The 25,977-nt window shown below is 37.8% G+C and overlaps 1 long non-coding RNA gene across 1 annotated transcript; it reads left to right on the top strand.

Moving 5' to 3' along the window:
• Nucleotides 1–2,571: 2,571 nt before the first annotated feature.
• Nucleotides 2,572–18,860, top strand: LOC121026788 (uncharacterized). The gene is made up of 3 exons (XR_005788451.1): nucleotides 2,572–2,582; nucleotides 2,943–2,946; nucleotides 18,712–18,860. It is a non-coding gene; the product is annotated as an uncharacterized LOC121026788 (long non-coding RNA).
• The last annotated feature ends 7,117 nt before the right edge of the window (nucleotides 18,861–25,977 follow it).

Genomic DNA, 25,977 nt, shown 5'->3' with positions numbered 1-25,977 from the left:
AAAGTTTACAGAATATTTCTATATACTTTTTGTATTAGGAAAAAAATATATTACATAGAGATGGAGGAAATAATAATAAAAGAAAATCAAGAAGTTTCAAAAAATTTCAAAAAGTATTTTGTCTTGTGGAAGATCAGTAGAATTGAAAAAAAAACTAGAGCACGTATAAATACTTGGTGACTAACACTTGGTGATTACAAAATCATGGCGCTAAGTGTTTCCCCTAAACATCTTATGTTATTTTTACATATCTCTGTAAGGGGAGTACTACCAGTTAATTCTCTTCCCTACTCACTATGATGACTCTCACAAATATCGTATAAAGCCAAAACAAACAAAGCAAAATTAGAAAATCTTCATTAATAGAGGGGCACATACAACTTAATTACCCCAATTCTTAGTCTGAGGCAAGCTATAATGGGAGATGATGCTTGAGCATAAAATAGAACATTCTATTTTTTTTTTAATACCTTCACTCTCTAGGCAGTGGGGTTATGCATTACACCACATCACTCAGTCACTGAATAAAGACTGGGACCTCCTTCTGACTGGGTGAAGTCAGGCCCTAGGAATGATTTTTGTTCAGGGAAATGTCATCCATTTATTCACTTAGGTCTGACTCATGTGTATATTTATGAATCATAGGAAGGGAAATAGGTGCCATAGAAAGGGAGGTAGGTGCAAAATGATAGGTTTACAACACCTGTACGACAGGCCATCTGTGAGGGTGCCTGTGGGGAGTCAGTTGGTTAAGCAAGTGACTCCTGGTTTTGGTTCAGGTCATGATTTCATGGTTTGCAGGTTCAAGCCCCATATCGCAATCTTGCATGATAGTACAGAGACTGCTTGGGATTCAATCTTTCTTTATCTCTCTGTCCCTCTCCTGCTCTAGCCCACATGAACTAACTAACTCTCTCTCTCTCAAATAAATAAATAAGCATTAAAAAAAACACACACACACACAACAGACCATCTGTGTTTGCTAATTCTCCCTTATGGAAGTTAGGCGCCTTCCCTACCACAGAAACCAGAAATATGGTCCCTATCTCTACTGATGATTACATTCCAAAGAGATGACTCACAGGTCCCTGAGAAAGATGTTCCTGGTTTATAAAGCTGACAAGAGGCTGGGAGAATATTTACATCTGAAATGGGCAGAGAAAGAGTTTATAACTGCAATTTTTCTGGTATAAATGTTCTAAGAAAAAGGAAGTAAGGAGCCTAGAATCAGAAAGAAATCTATTTAAAATGTAATCAAGCTGAGGGGAATGTTAAGACCATCTTGGTCACTAAGAAAATATAACAATAACAATAAAGAAAACAAAAACACCTAACGTTATCAGTGTCAGATCAATGGACATTCTGCATGATCTGGGGTTTACTTAAAAACAAAAATTAGGGGCATCTGGATGGCTCAGTCAATGGAGCAACTGACTCTTGATTTTGGCTCAGGTCACAATCTCTCAGTACATGGGTATGAGTCCTGCGTTGGGCTCTGCACTGTCAGCAGACTCTCTTCAGATTTCTAAAGACTTCTCGCCCACCTGGGATTCGTTCTCTCTCTCTCTCTCTCTCTCTCTCTCTCTTTCTCCCTCCCTCCCTCTCTACCCCTCCCTTGCTCGCTCTCTGTCTCTTTTTTTTTTTTTTTCAACGTTTTTTATTTATTTTTTTTGGGACAGAGAGAGACAGAGCATGAACGGGGGAGGGGCAGAGAGAGAGGGAGACACAGAATCGGAAACAGGCTCCAGGCTCCGAGCCATCAGCCCAGAGCCTGACGCGGGGCTCGAACTCACGGACCGCGAGATCGTGACCTGGCTGAAGTCGGACCCTTAACCGACTGCGCCACCCAGGCACCCCTCTCTCTCTCTCTTAAAAAAAAAAAAAAAAAAAAAAAAAGGCCTATGTTCAATTACAGGATCCTTTTCACACTTACTATGGCTGCTGGCAGTCACCGCCTTAACTTCTATACAATTTATACGGCTGTAGATGTAGCACATCCAAATCAAATTGCTAATTTAGACTGCTCTCTAGAGAGATTAGCTCATATATACAACTGCCTTCCAGATCTATCCTAACACTTATCTCCCTGACACCTCAAATTAAGCCTGCTCCAACCTGAATTTGCTGTCTCCACATTCAATTCCTCCTTCACTGCACAGCTGCGCCATCATCTTAATAGATAAATTAATATTCTTCAAGTACAACTAAGAATATGTACAACTATGGAATCAAAACATTTGGAACAGCCTACAGCCTGCAGAGTTAGGCTTAATCCTTAACAATACGATCCTAACCTCACTTTTATTTATTTCAATTGCATTGTACCTGATAACAGCATTTGCTGACCATGAGCTTTATTCTTTAGTCTACCAAAATAACACTTGAACACACTGGCCATTGTTCTCACAGCTCTCTACTGGGGTGTTTCCTTCTATTTGTCCAGAAAGCTTAACTCTAACCTCTTTCTTTCAAACCTCATACATCCATCCTTTAATGCTTATTTCAGTCCCTACCTACTTCGAACAGCATTTGGCGTCCCCCCCCCCCCCCCCGGGTCAATCAGTAGTTTAGTCTTCCGGTCTGTTTTGATTTCCTTTCTAGATTTAATCATTTTTGGCCCTATATACATAAATTTAATACAGCCTTCTGAATTTTAACTTGTTTAAAATGTCATATTTCTGTAATCTCTTATAACTGATCACAGCACCAGGCACATTTTAATGCCCAATATTTGTGGAAAAAATGAAAAACCTTTACATTCAATCCACCCCAGCTTTTATTTATTTATTTATTTATTTATTTTTCACCCCAGCTTTTAAATAGGGCTTCATTAGCTTCATTGGATGATAATTTTGTAGCAGCAGATATTGTATGTGTCTAGTCATGAAATATCAGTGCCTAGCATGTTGCCTGGCAAATACTAGGCACTCAAAAAATCATAGCTGAGTAAATGAAAAAAAAAAAAAAATGATCAGAGTATCTGAATAATTAAGTCATAGTATTGCAGATGTGTATTTGTTAGATTTGCTTAGTGGAATACAAGAGATAGAAATGTTCTAACACTGGAAAAAGTTAACAGTGAAAAATATTTACCAAATAACAAAATGTATTGCCTACATAATTAAAAAATAATTATCTTTTACAACACAGATTACCGAAATGCAAAATGATAGGATTAGATGCAATGGTATGGTTTTAATAAACAATACTTTGTGAACATTTTTTCAACAACAAAAAACATTAAGAAAATAATATATATCTGGGGCGCCTGGGTGGCTTAGTTGATTGAGCATCCGACCTTGGCTCAGGTCATGATCTTGCAGTTCGTGAGTTCGAGCCCCACGTTGGGCTCTGTGCTGACAGCTCAGAGCCTGGAGCCTGCTTCTGATTCTGTGTCTCCCTCTCTCCGCCCCGTCCCCATTCATGCTCTGTCTCTCTCTGTCTCTCAAAGATGAATAAACGTTAAAAAAAAGTTATAAAATAATAATAATATATATCAGGGGTGCCTGGGTGACTCAGTCACTTAACTATCTGACTCTTGGTTTGGGCTCAGGTCATGATCTCACAGTTCATGGGATGGAGCCCTGAGTCAGGCTCTGCACTGACAGCATGAAGTCTGCTTAAGATTTTCTCCCCCTCTTTCTCTGCCCCTCCCCTGCTTGTACAAATACACTCTCTTTCTCTCTAAATAAATGAATAGACAAAGAAACAAATAAATAATCTTAAAAAAAGAAAGAAAAGAAAAGAAGATAGAGCAGGAAGAAGTTTGAAACGCTGTAAACAACTTTAAAAATAACAGAGACCTCACTGGCAACCAATGCAAACCTCTGTTGCCACTGTGAATACGCTATCCTCCACTGGCAAGGTGTCACTTGTGGGAGCTAAATAACAACTCATTTAAGTCTTTTAAAGATCATGTAGCAAGCAATATTGTCACTGTTAAGGTTTTCTCCTCACATTTCACCTTTTATAGTTTCTTTCACTTTGCAAAATCCTAATAGTAGTGTTGAGGAAAGTAATCACCTAAAGATTTTTGAAGTCAAAAGCAATGGAAAAAATCTGAGCTTTAGCCATTAGAATTGTTCAGTTTCAAAGTCATTGGGGTGTGGAATTGTATTCAGCTGTACATCTGTAATTCTGTAACTTTGAAGGTGAAAACAATTTCTTAATAATTTTCTAAGAATACAGTATAAGCCACTGAGTTAAATGTGCTTGAAACAAGATGTGAATCTAATTTTACATTATTTTTAAACAACGTTTAATTGATTTAAGTTATTATTTCAATGACTCCCAAATGACTGGCAAAGAGGTAATATTTTAAATCCAAGCACACGATGAAGAAGCTGGCCTTTATCCTTTGAAACTTGCTTAGGACAGAGGTATCCCAATGTGCTGCTGTAGGAACTTTTCCCTGTGATCTGTAAACTATCTTAGTTTAGCGCTCAGAGCTACAGAGCTTTTCCCAAATCATAATGGTGTGTCTGCTCCACAGACACAAGATTAAAACAAATTCAAGATAGTTGTTGTAAACAATCTTAACTAAAGGTGTTAAAGCAATTGCTATTCATCTACTGAAGCAACAATCTGATTTCTTTTTTTTTTTTTTTTCAACATTTATTTATTTTTGGGACAGAGAGAGACAGAGCATGAATGGGGGAGGGGCAGAGAGAGAGGGAGACACAGAATCGGAAACAGGCTCCAGGCTCTGAGCCATCAGCCCAGAGCCTGACGCGGGGCTCGAACTCCCAGACCGCGAGATCGTGACCTGGCTGAAGTCGGACGCTTAACCGACTGCGCCACCCAGGCGCCCCAACAATCTGATTTCTTAAAAAGTACATTTTGTGTCTGAATTATTCTTAAATTCAAAAAAATCAAAATTACTACAATGCCAATAGGTGCATAAACACCATTGTAACTCCAATGGCAGCATTTATATTTACCAAAATCAGAGCTTATGAGTAGAACTTGGAGGCTAAAATCAAAGTTTGTCCACTGTGCTCTCTTTTCCCCAGAGCAATTCTTAGGAACCACAGCTAGGAGAAAGCCTGGAAAGCCTTATTTCTTGACTTCTTTTTTTCATTTACTCTTCTAATTTGATTTTCCGTCTGCCCACCACGTTTTGGCAGTGATATTGACTTAATATGATGATGCAATTTACAACAAATTAGGTGTGAAGACAGCCAAGAAGATCCAGTTTATCTCAAAGAAATGGTAAGTGTGCAGATTTCACTACACAATAAAGGCACACGCATTTATTGACTCTCCCCAGTGGAAGGGGGAAATTGAACAATATGGTGGTCTTTATTTATGTAATTAGCATGATTTCTTTAAATATACTGAAGCAACAACTACAAAGAAATAAAGTATTCTTTCAAAGCTAAAGAGTGTAATACCAAATTCCTCAATAGCATGGATGCTATTTCTATTGCATTTTATGGGGTTATATGTAAAACATATAGACCGCTACATAAAATACATTAGTTCAATCATTTCTATTTATTTACTATTGAAAGGGAAATGTTCTATTAATTTCATTATTTGCCTAAAACTTCTATTCTGAAGAGTTTCTGACACCTTATATTTAGTTTTCTTGTTAAGATGTATAATGGGTTTTGCAGCACTTAGGTTTTAGTGATAGTTTCTAACTATTCTGAAATCATTTGGTGTTTGTCTCCTTTCTCATGGTGCTAAGGGTGATCAACCTTGGCCAACTTCATCTAATAAATAGAAATGTGCAGTTATTTCGTGCAAGTATGCATTTTATCATAGGGCTTTTTATTTTCACTTTTATTTATGAGAGAGGACAGTTACATAAAATACTGAAAGCAAACACAGATTTCAGGTGTCAAATTCACTTTTCTATGTTACAGAGAAAAGGAAGTATTACTTAAGAAACTGTCTGAAGACTTCGTTTCTGGGTAGGATTATAATTACTGAATATCAGAACTTACAACCTCTGTCATCTACACTAATTCTTCCTCGAAGTCTGACTCTTCTATGACAGCATGCTCAGGTGGGCTCATCTCCTCAATTACCTGAGTGGCAAAACTACTGCCAGCTCAGTAGAGAACTCGTGTCAAAACTATTAAATCTTCCTCCTTAAAATTACCAGTAATTAGAAATGACACGATTACCAATCACGAACTCAATGGAAAAAATAGAGACAAGAAAAAGAGAATCCAAATTGATGGCTGAAGAGATGAATAGATCAGAATGTAAGGCCTTTCTGTTTGAAACAAGTGAAACGATTCCACTTACAAGAACAACAAATATCAACCACTTAGGAAAAAGCTTACCAAAAACGTGTGGAATATATCCGAAGGAAAGTTTAAGGCTCTCCTGAAGAACAAAGAAATATGAACAAGTAGAACACTTTCACTGCTTTTGAAAACAGGGTGTTGGTTGGGGCCCCTGGGTGACGCAGTCGGTTGAGCGTCCGACTTCAGCCAGGTCACGATCTCGCGGTCCCTGAGTTCGAGCCCCGCGTCAGGCTCTGGGCTGATGGCTCAGAGCCTGGAGCCTGTTTCGATTCTGTGTCTCCCTCTCTCTCTGCCCCTCCCCCGTTCATGCAATGTCTCTCTCTGTCCCAAAAATAAATTTAAAAAAAAAAAAAAAAACGTTGAAAACAGGGTGTTGGGTTTTTTTTTTAGTGTATTATAATGTTCAATATGCGTTCAATTAAATCCCAACAGGAACATTTTTTTTTTCATTTTTTTTTTCCAACGTTTATTTATTTTGGGGACAGAGAGAGACAGAGCATGAACGGGCGAGGGGCAGAGAGAGAGGGAGACACAGAATCGGAAACAGGCTCCAGGCTTTGAGCCATCAGCCCAGAGCCCGACGCGGGGCTCAAACTCACGGACCGTGAGATCGTGACCTGGTTGAAGTCGGACGCTTAACCGACTGCGCCACCCAGGCGCCCCGCAACAGGAACATTTTTAATTCACCAAAATAACACTAAAGTTTATGTGGAAATTAATCTGTGAAAGTAGCAGAGTTCTAAGGAAGAATCTTGCATTGTTTTGTTCAAGTGGATTATGTAATACTTTAAACCTACAGAATAGTATTTATGACATATAAAATATAAAATGGAATCAAACACTGCTCAGCTTAATAAATTAGATTTATCAATACATTTTCTCTAATATTATCCTCTCCCTGATATCCAGATTTTAAAAAGTCCTGTTATTTGTATTTATTATTGTCTTCTCTGTAGTTTTATTGCATATGCATATGTCCTTAAATATTATATTTTTCATACCTTTAAATTTATATAAATAAACTCAAGTGTTGTCATGCATAACTTGCTTATTTTCACCCAAAAGTTTTCAATGAGATTTGTCCATCATGAGATTGTATATGTACACAATACATAATATATATAATTTACATTATACATACCATATATATCATATCCCATACAGTACTATATGAATATACAGTTTAAGTGCTAAATCCTTAGTCAGTGGGAATGTTAGTTATTTCCAGATTTTGATTCTTAAAAGAACTTTTGCTGCTTTGGATTCTGTTTCCCTGTCTCTCTGCTCCTCTTCTGTTCATGCTCAGTCTCTCTCTCTCAAAATTAAAATAAACATTAAAAAAATATACCTAAAAAAAGGGGCATCTGAGTGGGTAAGTCACTTAAGCATCCAACTTTGACTCAGGCCATGATCTCATGGTTCATAGGTTCGAGCCCCATGTCGGGCTCTGCGCTGGCAGCATAGAGCCTGGAGCCTGCTTCAGATTCTGTGTCTCCCTCTCTCACTGCCCCTCCTCTACTCATGCGCCTCTCCCACTCACACTCCGTCTCTTTCTCTCTCAAAAATAAATAAAAATTAAAAATATATATTTAAAAAATTACAAAAAGAACTTTTACTAGGTATGTTTCAAAGAAATTTCTGGATCATAAGGTATTTGCATCTTTAAATGCAATAAATAATACCAAGCTGTTTTCCTAAGTATTATACAGATTTACAGCTCCACCAGCAATGTATTTCCTATATTTCATACCTTTACTTACATCAAGTACTGCAAGACTTTTAATATTCATCAGTTTAGTAGGTATAAAAATTATTCTCAATATAGTTTTAATTCCATGTACTTGCTTATACCTTATCATTAATAATTACACTGAATATATTTCCTATATTTATTCATTATTTTTGTTTCCTCCTATGTGAAATGCCCATTGATGTCTTTGGGTTATTTTCTGTTACACAAGTTTTCATTTTTTTTTTTTACTTTATTTATAAGTAATCATGTAATTAAGATCATAATATTTGATAATTTTAACTTTAAGAAATTCCTATTTCTCAATTTGTTTTCTTTTTCTTCTTTTATGCTTTATACAAATGCCACTTGATGAAAAGCGGGTATTAGTATGATAAAAATTGCCAGTGCAGTGTAATCGAAAACCACTGCATGATGTAAATGTAACCATTCTGACTTTAAAGATCAGGAGATGGAGCTACAGATCATTTATAGAACAGAAGTAAGACCTCAACACTAATGAGAGACCCAACTCTCATTTTAAATCTCTTTCCACCAAACATGATAAATCCACAGTTTCTATGCAATGAATAAGTAATGGTAGTATACATTGGTTTGCTCTCAAAATGTTCTATGAAATTATTCTGACAATTTCATTTTTTTCCCAGTTATTTTAGGGAGTAGCAAATATTACTTTTCATAATTGAACCTGTAATCTTGTTCAGCAACAATCAATTCCCGTAGTAAGCTTGCAAAGAAGCTAACTGTTTAAGCTTCCTATTTTAGCACATTTTTCATGTGTAATGGACAAATAGAAAGTATGCTATTACTTCCCAATAAACCACAGCATGGTCTTAAACAATTTTGCATGTTTTAATATCTCAAATATTTAAAATGCCATCATTTTTTTCTTGAAGCTGTGGTTTGTCTATCATATATTTTATTACTTTAAAATTTTTTCCATGAGCAAAAATAAATGACTTAGAATACATTAATATCTAATGTATGTCATTTATATACATATTTACAATCTTTTTTGCCTAGAATCATGTGGAAAGCAATCTTATAATAATCCTAGTAATATTTTACATTAATAGAGGTAATAAAAATTTTAAATTAACAACTGTGAGATTACAAATGGTGTTTTGTATACCAATTTTCTATAATGGTGCTATAGATTGAACAGAAATAAATAAGCAGTGCTCTTTCAAAATTAATCCTACAAAAATTGTGTTAAAAATGGGATTTTTACTGACCTCATGCTACCTTCTACTGTGCCTCTTAGCAACCCAGATGTCAATGCTTCCTGTCTTGATTACCTACTTCAAAAGCTCCCCAAGCAGCAAACCACGTAATGAGGTCAAAATATCCCTCTTGGCTTCTTGAAATGTAAGTAGGTTGGCAGTAGAAAATTGGGAAATGAAGAGAGAAAAGTGTAAATCAAATGAGGAAAATGTGATGCTTTGATATTTACTTTTTATTTTCCAAAGATAATAACTATATGAAACGTTCACTCTCTTTTTTTTCCCCCTTAAAATTTTATTCCCATGAAACTTCTTCATGGAGGAAAACAACAACAACAACAACAACAACAACAACAACAACAACAACAAAGTAACCCATTTGAAGTAATGCTCAGAACCATCAGAAACCAAAGAAGTTAAATTACAATATATTGTTGTGATATGTATATGGAAAGACAGAGACAGGAAAAATATTCAGCCTACATTGCTGATGGCCAAGGTCAGTTCTCGTTGTCCAGTGCCCGTGTCATACCAGTGAGTGATATTTTCAATATGACCTGGATGTATCTCAATGATATCAAGGATGCAATTAGTAAGAAACTAATCATCTACTACTGGAGCCTAGTGAGCCCTTTGAAGGGGACAATTTGAAAATATCTATCAAAATCTTTCAAAATGAAATATCCTTTGACCAAGTAACTCCGTATAAAATGAACTATTTTAAGGAAACAGCCAGAAATTCTAAAGGTATATTTTTTTCATGAAATTGCTTCTTAATATGTAAAAAGCAGGAGCGCCTGGGTGGCGCAGTCAGTTAAGCATCCGACTTCAGCTCAGGTCACGATCTCATGGTCCGTGAGTTCGAGCCCCGCGTCGGGCTCTGGGCTGATGGCTTGGAGCCTGGAGCCTGTTTCCGATTCTGTTGTCTCCTTCTCTCTCTGCCCCTCCCCCCTTCATGCTCGGTCTCTCTCTGTCTCAAAAATAAACGTTAAAAAAAAATTTAAAAAAAATGTAAAAAGTTATGGCTTTAAATACTCAATAAATTATAATTTATCTCCACAATGTTTTAAATGAATCAAGGGATTTTTATAACCTAACAAGAAAATATTCTCACATGTCAGATTTCAAATAAGTGATATGTATACATATTCCATTCTTATGGAATGAAGGAGAAACAACAAAATCAGCTCAAGAGAGTAAGAATTTTATTTTTACCTTTATGGTGCCGGATCTTTTCCAGCATAGCTATTTCAATAAAACATGCAGCTTTGTGACTCAAATAGATTTCACTGAAAAAGATTAATTATTCTGTATTACTAAAACAGAGGGAAAAGAAATGCTAATAATACAGGCACACTAAACATCGCACAAACTACTTAATTCGAAAGAATCAGTGATTCGATCACTGTGTTCATGTGTCATCTGTCATCTGTTTTTGAATTGAGATTTCGGCTCTTTAAACAGACCTTGTGGAAAATCCCACTTGGCTCACACATCCACTCTGTGCCCCACCCCACTACCAGGCACTCCACACCATCCCCCCTCCACCAACACAGTGAATGCTTATACCTGTATTTGGATTTACTATACAGAGAGGAGGCCGGGAGGAGAGGAAGGAGGGGTGGTGGGACAGACCTTTTTACTGTTGAAAATATCATAGCTGGAAAAAATTAAATCAACCTTTAATTTGTATCTATGACACTACATAAAATTATATGCAACTAACTCCAGGTATTTCCATTTTCATTTTAAGATAATTTCCAGCTTTTGTGATGTAAAATTTAGGGAATGACCAGTATTTCATGGGGTAAATTAACACAAAATTAATTTGAATTTTCTTGAATACTTAAAACTGTATGGATTAGTCATTTGGGGAGAGGATCTTTTTTAAAAAATCAGCCACTCACTTAGCATTGCTGTGTTCATCAGCACTGCACACAGAAACTAAGAGTAAAATGTCCCACCATCTTTTTGAGTAATGAGTGGGCTTGAAGATGTGGTCATTTTGTAATTAATGGAAGATAGGAAGGCCCTATTTGAAAGTTTTGAGAATCAGTAATTAAATATATGCTTTGAAAGAAGGTAAAAAATGACCAGAGTCATCACTTTCTGAATATTAATTTCTGTCCTAGAGAAGAGACATCAGAAATCAGTTCAGTTCTCAGTGAAGTACAAAGAAAGAACAACAGCAATGTTTATTTTGCTTGCCCATCCCTCAAAGTACCTCCTTTACTGTGTTTATTCCAAAATAGAAGAGATACAGGGTGGATGAGGGCTTCTTTTGCCTCTAGCACTGGCTAACAAAGTAAACAGCCTTCTCAGATTAAAGGCTGACAAGAAAATTGTGGTGGAATGGCTTTGAGTGCTGGGACAGAGACACCTGGGTATGTCTCAACTTATTCAGCCATCGTGACCAGGGAGCTGAGAGCAGCTTCACCTCAGGAGGAAGGTGAAATGACAAATGGAAATCTGAGAATAGAGAGAATGAAGAGGAAAATCAATGCTTGCATTTGAGACTCTAAATGGTGCTTCAACACTCAATGGACAAGTCAAGACTTCAATGTTGTCAGAACTAGAACTGTTCACAATTTCAAACCCAGGAGTTTGGTAGGCCAGTAAGCCATGTCTTGATGGCATGCAACTACAAAGTTCATCAGAAGACTGACTTGTATTAATGACAGCGTTTCAAAGGAACTTGTCTTTATCATGTCAGAACCTTCTTGTGAGTCCATTTTATCAATTTTATTTGCAAGCCTGGCACAGAGAAAGCAAGAGTGATACTTGTTGGGGAAGAAGGGAAGGGAGGAGGCATACATTTCCTCTGCCATCCCCAGGTTGGTACCAGCAACTTGTTCTCTGCTTGCTCTGGGCTCCCAGAGACTTATGTAAAACTTCAAGGAAATGAGTAATGTGCATTCTTTAAGAGAGTCTTGAGAAGAGGTTATAATACACCAGCATATTCAAACAGAATGGTTCGCCTGAGCAATGGTAGTCTTGAGGGAGGGTGGAAGTTAAGTCTGTATTCAGTTAGGTTGTCAGTGAAGTGGAAAGAGACTCCCCAAGAAATTCCAACTTCAGGCTCATTTAGTTTGTATCTGTAAGAATATTTTTTGGGTTTCCAACATGTCATTGGCTCTTTAATCAACTGATTTCTGATGAAACTGACAGTTCGGATGTGTCAGAGTAACAGAAGTTAAAAATCTTTCTAATACACTTTGGTGAAAAGTTTGTGGAGAATTTCTCATCTGTGGAGAGCAACTTGAAATATCTATTACATATAAAAATCCATTTGCCTTTTTATTCAGCAATATCCTTTCAAGGCATTTATCTCTCAGGTACTTGTCACACATACAAGAAATGAGGTTTATAAGATTCTTGTGGACAAAGGGTGGAGACAACCAAGCGTCCTCTATGAAATATTCACTCTGTGGAATATGATACATCTCTAAAAGGAAATGAAGATTCGATGTTGTGATATGGAAAAATCTCTCTAGAACCAGTGGAAAAAAAGCAAGGTTCAGTAGAGTGAATATAGTGTCATATTTTGTGTAAGAAGAGATATAAAAAAATAAAAAAAATGTAAATATATTTGCTAATATTTGTGGAAAGATATACTGGAAGGATAACAAAAACCTGCCTGTGGGGAAACGATTAGGAATAAGGTATACAGGGACCAAGTAAAAACAGAATTTACTAAAGCATGTGCCATTTTAATCTCATTTTTATATTTTACCCATATGAGTGTATTCCTGGTAAAAAATAAAATGTCTAAGTAAGTTGGTTTTCGATTTTAATCCACTTCACCTATGCAATCTTGATGTACACAAAATGACATTGTCTCTGGTCAATTGATGTTCAGAAACCTCCACTGCACAATTACCTTTCAGGCCTATACGTTCTCTTTTGTTTGAGGACAAAGATACATGTTATCATCTGACATTCTAAAGATCTGCTTGGATTTTTGTGTTGGTCATTGGGGATGTTTATAAATACTCTGATTCTCCTGTCATATCTATGAAAGGACATTTTGCTGCCCTTGTTAAAATGAGGTGAGATTATGTGCCTTTACTGACTAATGAAACAAATGGACATCACGTGCCACTTTTGGCCAATGGCATTTAATTGTCAGGGTAGCAATCCTTTATCCTTGATGAAATTGTTTTGGAAGCTTATATTAAAAAGAATTTCTATCAGCCTGGTCCTTAAAGTATCTAAAAAGGCAAGTTTCCCTGTTGACCCATATTTAATGTTCAATATGAGAGAGAAATAGAGAAGACAGGGACAGAAGACCATGTATTTGCATGGTCTTTAGCTCCGACCAGGGAATGATATTCTCAGGCCTTAAGAGTCACAATTTATCCTATAGTGGCATTGCACAAATCTTTCTCGTCATGATTTGATGACACTAGCTATTTAAATTTAACTCCATAGTGAGCACTGTGTGATGCATGGAATTGTTGAATCACTATATTGTACATGTGAAACTAATATAGCACTGTATTAACTATACAGAAATTAAAATAATATAAAATAAATTTAATTTAATTCCAAATAAACATAAATTGCTGCCTTAGAAGGTATGCAAACTTGCAGATAATGGACTGTTAAGCAGATATGAGTCACCTAATTCCTCATTAGTCACCTTTCTCACTATTACAAACCAACTACCTAATGATGAGGGAGCATAAGGCAAGGTGAGGGCCAAGCACAAGCTAGTACAACCCCTCCCCCCAGGTGGAATATGGTGTGATATTCCCTATGCATTCCTGGCTGCCCCAAAACAAAGGAAAGAAACAAATGGTTAACTGATAAAAATCACAATCATACAGGATATGGGTCTCCATCAGTTTACAAACATCTTAGTAAATTACAAGAAAATGGCAATCTTATCAATAGTCTCATCTCTAGAAACCTGTAGACTCAGTTTCCTGGAGCCCCTAAAATCACCTTCCTCTTCATAATGATGTGGGAAACAAAGGCAAGAAGGAAATGGCAGGTAAAATGAAATTTATTTATAAACTGAAGCCCATTGACAAATGCTTGAGGCAGGCAGAGTAAAACTTTCTCCAGGAACTCCTTACTGTCTTAAGGATAATGCTTTGCTAGAGGGAAAAACAACCTTAGCTTCACAGTAGTAGCTAAGCCTCCGGTATCCTCTGAGTCTTCTTGAGCATATAAAAGTCCCTTTGGAAACGTCCCCTTGATTTTACCTCCTCCAACTCCCAAGTATAAAATTAGTTTCTCTTTGTGGTCATGGGGCAGCTCTTCGGGCCCACAGGTCATGTCTCCATGCCTTAATAAAATCATCTTTTTTGCACCAAAGGTGTCTCAAGAATTTGTTCTTAGCCATTTTGGCTCCAGATCCCCGCCCCCAACCACTCCAAACCATCATCAGTAAGAGATAACATGTCAGTCAGTCTCTAGAAGACTGATTTCTTCTGAGTACAAGAGAAACATCTAGATTCCACGTCTACAGATCTCAAGGTCATACTCAGAATCATTGGATTCTGTCTGAGCAATGTGTCCCCAGGCCTTGAGCTCACCAGTCTCTAACCACAGCGCTGCAGACAACACCTGCAACAACACACAGTTGTGTTGAAATAGACTTAAGAAGTCATCATTACTTTCATATTGATAAAAATTAAAACTCCAACCTATCAAAGTCTGTACATCTATCTATAAACCTACATCTATAAACTTACATGCTACTGTTTTATGGTATTTTATAAGAAAAGAGGTAAAATGAGAAATAAAGAGGTATGTGAACACTACAGGTACCAGAATAAAGAATTGAAACAACTCCATTCTATCAGGCTGAACATTAGCTCTGAACAGAATTCACTGACCAGTTTGGTTTTTTGAAGGTTTACAGGTGAAGAGAAGTTCAGATGTGAACAGCTTTACAAGTGCAAACAAGTTCTGTAAAAGCTTCAGTCTAATAAAAGCACACAGAAGTGCTGCTCATTTTGTTCTCACTTCCCAGTAGTTCAATTAGGTTGTCAAAATTAAAATAAGGTTTAACAAAAGTCAAATTTTCTCCTTTCAAGGTAGCACTCAAGAATTTTCTTTAAATTTTGTAAGTTGTCACTGATGAAGAGAGTACAGATGAAGAGCTCAACCAGAACATTTGAGGAATCATATATCCATGAAGTTATAATGTATGTTTAGTTATTTATATGCACAGATGTTTGAGAGATGAATTGCATGTTATATATATATATATATATATATATATATATATATATATATATATGAACTTAGAAACCAAAATTAGAACTAAAAAAAAAAAAAAAGAAGGAAGGAAGGAAGGAAGGAAGGAAGGAAAGGAAGGAAGGAAAAAGAAAATAAAAGCTATATTGTCTAATTTACCAAGACTTAGGTTTGCTCCATTAGGTTTTCTTTTTCTCTGTTAGTCAAAACTTTTCCTAAAGTTCTTTAAACAAAATAAAATAAGTTAGCTTTGCTTAATATGTGATACAAGCTTGTAATTTATTTAGCTCTAAGTTAAATCACTATGGCCATACTGAAAGATGTGATAAGTATCTCTAGTCTTATGACATAACTACTTAGTCTTTTTTCAGCTTAAAATGTAACAAATACTGCTACCAAAAACTAAAGGTTGTAATGCCCCCGATTTCGAATCCGAGAGACCACCAAGGAGCCGATGCCGATGCAAACCCATGAGGGTTTACTTGCAAGCTCCAGCTTGGGCCCAAGTATACCCGACACAGGGGAGCAGGGACTTAGACCCCTAGGTTAAGAGACATAGCAGTTTTATAGGGGCCAGTGGCCAATGAGATTGTAACACACACAGAAAGTTGCATAGTCATGTCAGTCCACACGCAGGTGGCCAATTGAATTACAATTTACCCTATAGTAACTGTTTGAACTAGCCTATCACTCTGGCCAGAATTGGCGCGCAAGTTTGGCAGGCAGAAGGCGGGGTTTACATTCTTTGGTGGTTAGGGGTTCCGCATTCCTATATGAGCCGGTTTCCAGTAAGGGTGTGCTCAGCGGCCTGACTAGGGTGGGGGAGTGTCTTAAGCAATAAGTAGGTCATGTGGGGGTTATACATGAGATGGTGGGTGTAGCACAAAATGGAGTTAGTGTTGCTCTGCTTGTCCAGGGGTAGGGGATTTTTGTTAAATTCCTTGGGTCCCACAAGGTGAAATTTAAATCATTCTTTAAACAAAACCACAAAGCCGGTTGTCTAAATATGAATTATTTCTCAAATGCCAGCCATCATTAAAAAACAAAAAAGTCCATTTCTCAGGTGTGATGTGAGAAAGGAAGGCAGAAGGAAGTGAAGATAAAACTAAATTTCTTTATGACCACCAGTCTATTGACAAATACTTGAGGCCTATAAAGGATAACATTCCTACAGGAAGTCACAACTATCTTATTCTTAAGGCTTTGCTAGAGGGAAAAACAACTTTAGCATGACAAAAGCTAGGCCTGCAGGATCCCTTGAGTCTTCTTTAGCAGATAAAAATCCTTTGGAAACTTCTGGTCACCTTTATCTCTCCCCAGCTCCCAAGTATATAATCAGTTACTCCTCAGAATCCCAGAACAGATCTTTATACCCACAGGTCCTGTCCCTGTGTTTAATAAAACCACCTTTTTGCACCAAAGATGTCTCAAGAATTCTTTCCTGGCCATCAGCTCTGAATGCCAACAATTTTCCACATGAAGATTGTTATAGAAAGCTTATTTATCTTTAATTTTAATTTATTCTCAGTTTGTACGCAAGTACATTTCTTTATGCTAGATTTCAGTACCACAAACCTTCTCCTCCTTTTCAGCGGTTTTTTTTTTTTGTTTGCTTCGTTTTTTTGTTCTTTCTCTATCTCATCTAATGAGCTAACAATGCCTTTAAAGCACATGGGCAACTTTGGTGATTCTTAATCTCTTCCTCACCTTCCTCCAACTACCCCTTTTCTTTCTCACCTTCCCTCCTCTTCCTCCTTCCCTTTCTCACCTTCCCTCCCTTCCTCTTTTCTTTTCCCTACCTCCCTTCTCCACAAAATTTCCTATTCCTTCTTCTTCCCTTCCTCCTCCCCAATTGTTTCTCTCTCCTTTCCTCATCATTTTGGGTAATTCCTGCTTCATTGACAACATTAATAATTAAGGGAATGAAACAGGAAAACAACTGATTTGAGCTCTGATGAGGAATCTGCAGATGAATCAACATGGTTTGTTGAAAGTCTCATTTACAACTTGTAAGAGCCAATATCAAGAAACAAATATAGCAAAGAGCCTTTATTGATACACATGTGGGGGAGTGATTTACATGCACATGCACATGCCCATATTTAGATAGCTTGAAAATCATACAGGAAAATATTAGCAGTTTTACACTTAACATCCTCCAGATAAAAATAATGCTTTTCTGCTGACTGAATGGAGCAAAATATAATTGTCACATGAAATCCAGGACTTGGGAAAAGAAAAATATTAATATCAAATATGGTTACCATATAAATGTGCTAAACTACGGGAAATTTCTTCCTTTTACTTTTCCATTGAAGTTTTACTCCCAGGGCAGAGTTGATAAAACTGTCAGCAGCTGCACAAACACTGTCCGCATTTCATTCAAGGACAGTCACATATAAAAAGCCACCTTCCAAAACACCAAGTGGTCTCAGAATAACGAGGGAGCATGGGGCAAGCTGAGGCCAAAATACAGGCTGGCACACCCCCAACCTCCTCAAGGGGGGATATGGGTGATGCTCCTTGGACACTTCTGGCTGCCCAAGAACAGGGGAAAGGAAAGAAAACAAATGGTTGACTGATAGACATCACAGTCATGCAAGACAAGAGTCTCCCTCAGTTTACGGACAACTTAGTAAACTGCAATAAAAAGGCAATTTTATCCATAGTCTGATCACCAAAAACCTATCGACTCTGTTTCCTGGAGCCCAAATATCACCCTCCTCAAAATTTAAGGGGGTTTAAGTGTTTGCCACAGTAATGTGGGAAACTAAAGCAAATGAAAAATTAAATTCCCTTACTGCCTACAGCCCACTGACAAGTCCCTGAAACTGACAGTGACCTCCCACTAAGAGCTCAGCTTCCTCGATGAAGACACTTTGCTAGGAGCAAAAGAGAATCTTAGCTTAACATCATCCCAACCTTGAAGATCCTGTAAGTCTACCTCCTTTATTTCATCTGTCCCAAGATATATGCTGGCAATCATACTCCAAGCTTGTGGCCCTCAGACATACATCTGAAGGATCTCACGACTGAGGTGTTTTTTTTTTTTTAATTTTTAAAAAAATTGTTTATTTTAGAGACACAGAGACAGAGCATAAGCAGAGAGGGGCAGAGAGACAGGGAGACAGAATCTGAAGCAGGCTTCAGGCTCTGAGCTGTCAGCACAGAGCCTGGCACAGGGCTTGAACCCACAAATCATGAGATCATGACCTGACCCAAAGTCCGACACAACCAGCTGAGCCACCCAGGTGCCACAATGACTGAGGTTTTTATCAAATGGTAATAAGTGGCATTTCCCTAGCAAGAGCTAGCCCCTCAAAGTCCTGGAAACCTTGCTTCCAAAATTCCTTAGAGACTTACTCTATCCCTGACCCCCTCCCAACCTGCGGGTATATAATGAGTTACCCATCACGATCCCAGGGCAGCTCTTCCTGCCCATGGGTCCTGTCCCACACTTTAACAAAATCACCTGTTTTTTGCACCAAAGACATCTTCAAGAATTCTTTCTTGGCTATCAGCTCTGGACCATCCACCATCACCCCAAAACTTCATCATATGTCACCCAACTTGTAGGGCTATGAGTCTTTTCATGTAAACTGTGAGCCAGTGAAAATATGGTGAGTATACTTTCTCTTTTCCCCCTTTACTCTCATTTCAGGGGCTTTTTGAAGAGTATGGTCTTATTGGAATGCTTTTATTTCAATTGCTCAGGCTGCAATCAACTAGCCCGTGGCTACTCCACAGGGAGGAGAAAGCTTGTCTTTCGGCTGGAAGTTTGTACCCTGACTGAACGGTAATAAGACCCAGAAACTTGATATCCTCTGTGTATTCCTACCCTTATACAAAGTTGTCTGTCTTGGGCATGGGACAGCCACCTAAATGACTAGCACAGCTGCCAATCATATGACTCCCCTGTGAATTTTCCTCTTCCTTCATCTAACATCCCTCCCACATCCCTGGTCTAGCCCCTTCTGGCTGTGGGACCTCCACTGGGAGGTGGAGCCAGCTGAAACCAGTACCCGATTGAATTAAACCCAACAGGGAACCATTTCCTAGGGAGGTTGGCTGTAAAGACTTCCCGTGTTGGAATGTCACTTAGATCATGATGGATTTCTGCCTTTACTGTTTTCAGTCAATGTCCTCTACTAACTACTACTTAAATTATAAAATTGGGTAATCCCCCCCTTGTAAAACTTTTCTAGTGTTTTCCATAGGTTAAAAAGGGCAGGTTCTTCAACAAACTAAAGCATGGCCTCTGCGGCATGCTCTTCAAAGACTAGCTAATCAGGACATGACCATCAGGGCATGTTCTTCAAGGCATGGCATTTTAGGGCACAGCCTTGAGGGTACGGTATTGCAGTCCATACACTAGGCACTCATCTGTAATCTAGAATGTAATGGGGAAGCAGAGAGACACTAGCATCCCTCCTTGAGGAACCCTTAGTTGGCTGGTTGGTGGTCAAAGCAATTTCCTTCAAGGGATTCCTTGGGTGACTTTGACACTAGGAACCTCTGACATAACCTGAGCATGGGACGCTACCCAGGAGTCAGAGGGGATTCTCAGGGGTAATGGAACTTCTCTCTACTTTTCTGTCTAGGAGGAGCCTGGGAGCTTCTCCTCCAGCCCCAAAGAGTCTCCCTTGGGATGCCTTTTTAACACACTGGAAACAATATAACTTGCAAAATGGAGAAAGGACTGATCTCCTCTAACACTGCATGACCTTAGTAAACAGGGGAAATGGATGGAAGTACCCCAGGTCCAGGCCTTCATGGCTACCTGGATCCCAGGGCCTCTTGCAGAACCTGTTCGGTCATTAACCAGGCCAGTAAACTCCCTCTTGATATATTGGATGATAACTGTCTAAATAGGCCTCCTAAAAGAATCCAGGTTACTGGAGGCAACACAGGCCATCCCTGACAAAAGGGACGCTGATTCTTTCTCTCTGTTCCTCTGCCTAATAGATGTGAGGGCTTCTCTCTCATTCATTTCCTGGATTAACAGCTATAATTGTAGCCAACTATGGTTAGTCTACCTCAGGACAGGGGCTTTCAGTAATATTCCAAAGCAGCTGATGAAACTCTATTTGTTCCAGGAAAATTCCCCGTCTTCTCCAGCCTAACATGGACTCCATATTTCCACTTTGATGGAAAAAACAAAACAAACAAACAAAAAAAAAAAAAAACAAAAAAACTTAGTGTCTGCTCCTCTGTCCCAGTGACAAAGTTGATGAACCATGAATGCTCTTTCTCTACCTGCTGGTGGCATCTCACCTCTTCTGCCTTCCCCTGTCCTTCCTGTTTCTGTACCTCTTTAGGTGCAGCCTAGATAACCGGTTCCTATACCATCCTCAGTGCCTCAGGCACCATTGGCTCCTCTTCCCACCCTAAATGTCAAGCAGTAAAGAGCACCCCCTTGGGCCACCCACTTCAGATTCCCCTACTGGTATCCCAGGTAAAAACTGACAATGTGAAAAAATTGATTGCCTTTTAAGTGGACCCTAGTGGAACATACTTATTTAAACTAAAGTATAAATTCGTTGGACCTGGCTTTAAAGTTATCAGCATTAAATATGAAACTTATTCTACCAAGGTTTACTAAAGGTCAAATAAGCTCATGTTATCTCTGTTGCACTTTGTTAGCAAAAAAGATGACTTAAAATAATGTGTAATTTTGTCTGTCTCAAAGTTATCATGGGTAATTGTTAAGATAGCTTTCAAAGTCTTTGGTAACCTGAAACTTTAAAGTTTTGCTTTAAAGTTTGCACAGCAAATGAAATTCATTGGACATCTAGGTCTTTTCCAAATAGAATGGAGTGCTGAAGCATTGATTACTAAACATAAGGTTTATCTGCTTTTGACTTATTGTAGAGAAATTAAGGCTATTTGGGTCTATTGGAAAATGTGTTTTGTGCTTAACTGACTCATGAAGCTATCATCTAAAGAATTCTGGTGTAACAGTTTAGGATTGGTTACTAAGTTCTCAATGAAGACTAAGGTTTCTAAGTGTTAAAATTCTGCTAAGTGTACTTAAGACTGATGGAAATAAGGAAAGCAACTCTGTATGCAGGAAAATGGGAGAAATGTAAGAAATACAAAAGGAATGGAAATATGTTTTTTTGTTGAGGGTAAAAGAAAGTAATTTTGTCCTAAATGAGGCTGGTTGTTTGGAGAAAAATAGCTTAGGACAAAATTTGAAGGCAAAGCAAAGTTGTAGGAGTTTTATGTGTGGTCGGGATGGACTATGGTTCAGATGAATGGATTTTAACAATAAACTGGTATAAGGTTGAAATTCTGCTTTTCTCTCTTTTCAAAGGACAAAATTTTCTTCGATTGTTGATCTGCTCTTGATAAGAAAATATAAACAAAAGGGTTTTTTTTTTCTCTTTTGTCTGCTGGGAAAACCAAAGCTTTAGGTTTCATCGTTATCAAGTCTTTGGTCACTTAAATTTAAATTTCCCAATGGTAAAGGAGCTAGGTTTTGCTCACAACTATATAATGCTATACATTTGCCTTTGGAATCTCTTACTGCCATCTTGGTTAAATAAATAATTTAAAGTTTTAAGATTGTAATGATCTATAAGCCTATTTAGAATGTTCTCTGTAACTTTCTAAGGTTTTAACACACTTTCCCAAGATTTAAATTGTAAATGAAGTCTTTTTGACAAATTAGGCCTTTGTATTCTGTATGTTAAGTTATTTGGAAAATCACTGTCAAATAATGGTAAACCACAGGTTGTACTGCATGGGTAAATGCTGTAAGAGCTCAAATATACATTCAATTCCTAAAGTTTTAATGTTTTGGTATTGGTATAAGGTCCTCACTTGATATTCTGATTACTGAGGTGTTATATGTCACAGAAATAACCGAGTTTCCTTGTCAATTGCATCGGATCTTTAACAATGTCCATTTTGGAGATTTTGTCATTTATAATTATTCTTATTCTCTCATAAAATGCATTTTATCTTCAAGGAGATTCATAAAAAGAACTTTTAGGACAAATACATGTATTTGACTTCTTTAAGATTAATACTAAAATGGGTAAGAATTTCCAGAACTAAAAAGCTGCATTCAAACTGAGTAAGAATCAGGAACATGGAACTAAATAAACCAAGGAAGATTACAGTTTTTGTGACTCTTGTTCAAAATATTGCTGGTTCTCTAATGCTTGCTCTTCCAGATTAAGGAAAATTTCTCTTAAGATATCTGTAATACACAGAGATGTCATGAAATATTCATTTGTAAACTGAAGCATTTAACTTTTCTCTCTACCTAAACCCTCTGTAATTCAAACACTCTCATTGAGTATTTTTCCTTTCATGGCAATTATAATTATTTGCATAAGTGCAATAAGAATCTTCTCCTGGTAACTGGACACCATTGGAAATACTGGTTGTTTTGCCAAGGCTTTGACTGGAATGTCCTTTTTAAAAGGGACATGCATAGACTCGGGTATGACCCGACAGCTTTAAGGAACTAAGGTTGACTTTTTGAAACATGGAGCCATAAAACCCCTTGGAAATGTTGGCCTGATACCTTACTTACAGATTTCCCAGCAACTTTACCAGGTGAATAAAGAATGTCCCTTACTGGCAGGTGCAGGAAACTCAGGATATCTTGGGGACTTCGTGAAGAGGAATTCACCCACTTCTACAGGTGTTTCAGGCATATCTGACCAAAGTACTTGGTTTGGCTTCTGGCATGGAGAGGCTACCAAATGTTCAATCTGGAGATTCCTTATAAAAGTTTCCAGAAAAGCAAACTTTAAAAGATCCTTATGATCAATTGCTACTCTTGCTGAGCTTATGTAAATAATTAGGCCATGTTTGTTAAAACTGGACTTGTTCTACAAATGATTTGGTCTTGATTTGGCTATCTCTGGAAATGGGAGTCTTTAGAGAGAAAAACTGTTTCAAAATGCACTGTTATGGATATTAAATTCTAGTTCTGATTGTCTTTAAATGTTGGTTGTTTGCCTAAACTAGACAACTTGAGTAAACCTCAGAAAAATCGTCACAGTTTTCATGTATATTCCATGTATGGACAATCTTCTGTGCTTGTTATTCTGTGGAAATAATAATAAGATCCCATGGGCATATGATTATTTAAACCACTGGAAAATTGGATGTATTCCCCCAGTAATTATATGCAAAGACTTTTCTCATCGTAGACCTATCAATAGATAAAGACTACAGTGCTTTATTATTCACTTGAGGCTGGATTAATTCCTAAATCTCTAAATATGTAAACCAAAGTCTCCCTAAACATGATTTGACAGTTACTACAAACTCACCCCATGTACTGCCCAAAGACCTGGTTTATTCAAAGGATGGAAAGTCTAAAAAAGGGGATTTAACTCCAAAATAAAAGGGCCCCTACTGGGTACTATTATGTACTCCCACTGCAGTTAAGTTAGAGGGACATTCTTCATGGGCTCCTGTATCTAAATAAAACCTGTACCTCCTTTACAGGAAATCAAGAGCAAACTAATGTGCTTTCTTATTCCTGTGAACCCATGGAACACCTGAAACTTCTCCTAGGATGGTTGTACTTTTCTTTTTCGTTGTGCTTTCTCCAGTTTATACAAACAATTCCTTCTTACAATTGGGCCATTCAAAAGGATCACCACAGACATTTGAGTTACAAACCAGAGAGACCAATCTGATTCCTGCTACCTGTTCCCACACTCATCTGAGGATGCTTCAAGCCTAAATCTAAAAATCTCACTGGCAGCTTTGGTAGACACTGGGTTTGTAATTTGCTGTAACCATTAACCTATATATTTTTCTTGTTTCTGTATGTTCTTTTTTCCTATCCCAAAAATTGTATGGAAACCAATGTGACAATAAATTATATTTAAGAAAAAAAAAAGACAGAAAATTGAATTTGTCTGATTCCTTTGCCAGTTGTTTTTCTCTTGCTTTCTCCCAATAGAAGACACTGGAGGTAGGTATAAAGGCAGAAAGAAAGGAGAAGTACCTGGGGTCAGGCATCCACATCAGCTAGTTATCCATGTAGCAGTGAGGGGTCAGCAATGACCTGTCAGCCTCCAGACCAATGGCATTACCAGCTTCCTTGTTTAAAAATTTTTTTTGATGTTTATTTTTGAGAGAGAGACAGACAGAGAGACAGAGTGTGAGCAGGGGAGGTCCTGAAAGAGAAAGAGGGAGACACAGAATCCTAACCAGGATCCAGGCTCTGAGCTGTCAGCACAGAGCCTGATGGTGGTGGGGGCTCGAACTCACGAACCGCAAGATCATGACCTGAGCCGAAGTCAGACACTTGACAGACTGAGTCACCCAGGTACCTCATCAGCTTCCTAATTTTAGGACTGCACCTATTCTTCTTTTTTAGTCTGGTTCTCCTAACACCTTTACAACATATTTCTTATGTTTGTTCCCCTCTGTTAGTAATATTGGAATGAAGCCTGATTTTTTTTTTTAATTCAAACCTCAGTGTTACATAATTTGTATATTTATGTCTTTGTCAACTTAGAGAATGCCGAAAAGCAGACAAAATAACCAGGAAGGAGGCACCTGGGAAAGTCAGATCAAAATGTCACATTCACATTGTACAAGACAAAACCTGAAGAGTTCAGAAAAATCAAAGCTCACTTAATTCTATTCAAATGAAAATAGCACCACACCATCGGGCTTTTCTCCAGAAGGAAATCTGATAGGAATGCTTTGACAGGGAAAGCACAGCTTCCAGAAAGGTGAACCCAGATGAAGCATAAAATATGGAGACTTTCAAGCTGGCACCATCAATTAAAAATAATGTTTAATAATAATGACAATAAAAATAATTATGATACTACCACCACTGGCTGCCTGGAAATCTAAAGTAGGTAAGAAAGTAGGTTTTTTAATCATTAAAAGGAACATTTTTGTAAACTAAGGAGAATATACTCGTGTGGTATGTGTACTGCTGCTTCCTCTAAAGCAGCGATATTTGGCCAATGGCTCTTTGAGCGAGTTAGGCCAGTTCACCCTTTCTCATAGACACTGACTTTACTGACGAGGTCCCGTTAATGTTTCAACTCCTACCACATGTCTTCATCTCCAAAACTCGCACATGATGCAGCATATTTAAGGAACCGCTCTTTAATCATAACTTAATACCCACCGAAAGTCAAAGTTCCATGGACCTAAGGGAAAGCTAAAAAAAAAAAAAAAAAAAAAAAAAAAAAAAAATGCCACTTACTTGGAACAAAGGAAGTTTCTCTAAATCCCCAAACTGAATCTCAGCAACTTCGTACTCTTCAAAGGCCCATCTCCATCACTTAATCCAAAGCATTAATAAAAATTCACTCTAGTCACGCGGTTATTGTAGAGGTTGCTAAATTTGGCATCAAGGCGAGAACTTACTGTTTATGGGTCACTATGCTAAGGAAGAAGATGGGACAAAAGAAATCCCATGGGAGCGAGCTTCATCCCTGGTACCAGCCCTCAGCAAACCCTCTCTCAGGTCTGATGGGAGAACTAATGTTCATTTACAGGCATTGATCACATGTTCTTGCAACGTCATTTAAGG

Source organism: Herpailurus yagouaroundi, unplaced genomic scaffold (genome assembly GCF_014898765.1).
Source record: "Herpailurus yagouaroundi ecotype Mexico unplaced genomic scaffold, PumYag 162476, whole genome shotgun sequence".
Taxonomy (NCBI): domain Eukaryota; kingdom Metazoa; phylum Chordata; class Mammalia; order Carnivora; family Felidae; genus Herpailurus; species Herpailurus yagouaroundi.
This window is presented reverse-complemented; position numbering and strand designations above follow the sequence as displayed.